The sequence below is a fragment of the Protomyctophum parallelum genome, assembly GCF_964188405.1.
Source record: "Protomyctophum parallelum genome assembly, chromosome: 23".
NCBI lineage: Eukaryota > Metazoa > Chordata > Actinopteri > Myctophiformes > Myctophidae > Protomyctophum > Protomyctophum parallelum.
The window spans coordinates 10,488,074-10,492,464 of NC_139715.1; positions in this window are offsets into that span (position 1 = coordinate 10,488,074).

A 4,391-nucleotide genomic window follows, 5' to 3' on the forward strand; every position below is an offset into this window, starting at 1 on the left:
TTTGCGGTTTCGTTGCTTTCTCAGAAAATGCAAACATATTCAAGTTCAGTCTGTAACACTGCTGTTGGCTTTTCTAATGACGTCAACATTTATGCATCTTTGTTTTTGTGTCACAAAATATACCACTTTCAAGTTGGGATACCAATTTCATCCAATCTGGAATAGGAACACAATCAAATTGAAGCTGATAAATTGATTATCTTCAATGATTGGATGAAATCAGTGACCCAACTGAAAATGTATGACATTGCAAACAAACATCTATACTGTATATCATGTATTACTAACCAAACAATATATCACTTACAACACCTTTAATGTTTTGAAGAAACTAGGTTTTCACGGCTAAGCTTCACAAATATATTAACCAAAATGTCTTTGATTGCAACTGTAGGACGCAGATTACTATGAAAACCTAGAAACCATCACCTAGATGTGCATATATGGAGCCGACCAGCAACTCTACATCTGACCTCAAACCTCAAATCCTTACATCTCCATATATGGAGCTGACCTGACATTTCAAATATTGATCATTCCCCAACCGTCCTTCCTCTTCGATGTCTCCCTTTTGACCGATAACCTGTTCATTCAAACTCTAGATGGGCCCAAAGTTATTAGTGCAGCCGCACCCGGCAGCCGGCAAAAACTAGAGTTCTAATCTATACAGCCCCGAAAATTAAAGCCTGGCCCTACGTGGGCCCTCACCAACCCTGTACTCAAGACACTGCCCCCGCTGCCACGCTTAGATCTCTACTGTATATATGGAGCTGACCTGTTCTGACATTCCATATGTTGATCTGACCTCATCAAACCCTGTACACTCTCTCTCTTTCAATATTTGTATTGGTATTTTGTCAAAAGTATAGACGTATGCATATATTATGCATACAAAGAAACCCTGTACTGCACTCAAGACACACTCCATATACGTAGTATGGCCAGTACATCATTCATTCCATATTATGTTGATCTGACCCCCCATGCCAAAGCGCCAGCCCTCACCCAGCAGTCTGCCGTCACCCAGGTGGATGCGTGCACGCTTCTCGCCCTCAGCGTCTTACTGGTAAAATGTATGCCGTCATTCTCAAAAGCACTGTTTTCTACTGTTGGCTACTGACTAACAATGAAACAATTTGGAGTTGGCTACATTGCACTCCAGCAGTAGTTGAGTTTCTCCTCCAAATCTCATCCTAATATTTCTTTAGTTAGTGTCATCTGCATAGATCTTTATCTGACATCTCAGAAGGGAGTAATATGAATTTATACGTATATCACGTATTTTTACGGAATGGCTGGCAGGACAAAATGTTAATAGTTTGCCCTGATTTCATGAGAGAAAAGGAACAGCAGCATTACAAAATGTCGAGGTTGGTTCAAGATGTGGCATCCTCTATCCTGTCGAGATATCCAGTTGAATTTCCTACGCCCCCCCCCCCCCCCCCCCCCCCCTACAAAAAACAAAAGCATGAAGCTCAAAAATGCAAATTAACTCCCGATTTAGCAGAACAATTCCATTTGACTTTAAAGGACGGGAGACAAACAAACAAATCTTCACCACCTGGGTCACCCCTGATCCCCCTTAAACCCCGGACACATGCACACACGCACACACGCACGCACGCACACACACACACACACACACACACACACACCACACACACACACACACACACACACACCTTCACATTAACTGAATTCCCTTACTTTAAGAAAAAAATAAAGAGACGTTTTACGCTCTGCAACTTAATGGGATAATTTCTGATTCGGTTACGGCGATTCAGCAGCGGGCCAATCACCGTCTGGGCCTGGTGTTAACCTGAGTCAGATGTGAGGTACGGCGCTCGCTGCAAGGTACAGCGCCTGGCTTAATGATTCCTAATCTTTTCTTTAATTAAATTGTGCACCCAACCTGAAAAATCTATCTTAATGCAAATGAGGAGGAGAGCTGTTTTTCTTTGTGCATGTGCACACGTGTGTGTGTGTGTGTGTGTGTGTGTGTGTGTGTGTGTGTGTGTGTGTGTGTGTGTGTGTGTGTGTGTGTGTGTGTGTGTGTTTTGGCATTTGCTTACCGAAATGCACTAATAAGGTTAATTTAATAAAAAATAAAAGAATCTGTTCCAGTTTTTTTTAAATAATTGTCTGTATCCTGATCTATTTTGAACGATGCAGGAAGGAAGACAGAGTGAGGGAGGAGTATTTAAGGAAGACAGGAGGAGAGAGAGAGAGAGAGAGAGAGAGAGAGATTAAGAGAGAGAAAGACAGACAGAGACAGAGACAGAGACAGACAGACAGACAGACACCTGAGCATGGATAATATTTGTGTGAAGCTGGAAATCGATTTGGCTTCAGTTTGTCAGCTTCCTATTATAGAATAAACAGCGGGGGGGGGGGGGGGGGGGCAGTTTAAACAATTAGGCCTGATTTCCAGCTTGTAGATGTGCTACTTGGGGGGGGGGGGGGGGCGGTGCACCAGGGACTGTGGCTGTGGCAACCTGGGAAAACCGGAACAGCAGGTGTAGACAAAGGGACAACTGAGCTAACCGATGATATTTGCATAGTCAATTATCAGTGTTAATTTAAAGGCTTGCTTGATTTTCAGTCTAAATGTCACTGTTCTGATGTGATGAGATCAAGTGTGTCAACAATTACAACTGGCATTGCATCACATTTTAGGAGGTTATTTCAAATGACCTCAAGTGACCTAAATGTGCCATCCAGCACCAAAAAGGGGAAAGAAAGAATATTCAAGAAATGTGTCCCAGCTTCCCACTCATTTCCACATTGCATGTGTTTTTCTTTCTTGTTATGAATCACTTTGCTTCCATGTTTCCAGTCCCATCATTGCAAAAAGGAACTGAACTACAAATCAAAGGCAACCAGCGGTTCGTTCAGTGAACATGAACGCAGGCCGACAGGTGGAATTATGTCATCGCGGCACAAAGGCACAGCGAGCGGAGAGGGAGGACGCGCTCATTTGGTGTTGTTGTACCTTTTTCCCCCCTCTCCATGTTATACCTCCATGAAATATTCAGCCGGCTCATGGCCGAGGCACGGGGACACGATGTGAGTGCCACTAAAATATTCATAATTACCACTGCTGCAGTCATGCTGCCGGAGCACTAAACAACATGGACAAAATGTCTCTCTCTCTCTCTCTCTGCTCTAAATTAGCGTAATGCCTTGTGGTGGAAAAAAGTACTCAAATGTTTTACTTAACTAAAAGTATCAATACTGCATTATAGAAATACTCTGATCTGTTACGAGTAAAAGTCCAGAATTCAAAATGTACTTGCGTAAAAGTACAACAGTATTATTGGCATCAAAATGTAATTAAAATACCAAAAGTAAAAGTTCCCATTGTGCAGAATGTAAAAATAATCTTTTGAAAATAGCAGATCTACGAGCTCACAATGCGCAATATCCATATGAATAAAATGTCCGGGTTTAACTCTGGTTCAAATTCCGGGATATAGACCATCAAACTCATTGATTGCAGCTTTTGAAATCAAAACACAGATGTTTTTTTTTTTTTTTTTTTTTCTCGGTTCGCCCCCAGATTATTGCCCAGCGTGCACGGCTCGTCTAGGTCGGACTGTTTAACATAAGCCTTCAAACTGCCCACCAAGACACTATTTTCTAATGAGGGACGACGGGAGGGGAGGGTCAGCCCCCCCCATCCCAGCCCCCCCGGGCTGCTGATGTGCTGTTTGTAGCCAGGGGGACACTGGGAGAGACGCTTCCTCTCCTTAATTACCGTGTTACCCCTTCCTGACCCCCGTCCATATCAAAGCACTGGATGAGCCATAGCATGGCAAAACAACCTCTTTCTTTTAATGCCCGCTGATTGCACGCAGCCACAGCTTGGGCACTATGTGTGTGTGTGTGTGTGTGTGTGTGTGTGTGTGTGTGTGTGTGTGTGTGTGTGTGTGTGTGTGTGTGTGACTGCGTGCTTGTACTTTTACATTACTGTTCATGTATAGTGGAATATGGAATAGAGCAGCCATATTGTAAAGAAATTGACTCTAACTTCCTTCAGGTGTTACCAATGATGCTAATTTAACGAAAACAACGTGTGACATGGCGAAAGCATCTCCGGGGGTCCCCAGCAAAAAACATTGAGAACCCCTGCCTTACATGTGTGTAAATATGACAGTAAATGGAACCAAATGGACCCATATTCCATTTGTACACCACTGGGGGTCGGTTGAAATTAAAGACGTTTGAGAAACGTTTGTAAATAATTGCATAATTTGTCAGACTTGTGAAAGCAGTATGGAAGAGGCCCAATATAGTACAGCAATACATGTGTGTGCATGTGCGTGTGCATGTGCGTGTGTGTGTGTGTGTGTGTGTGGGCGTGCACAGTCTCTGAAGTCTTAAATTTGCAG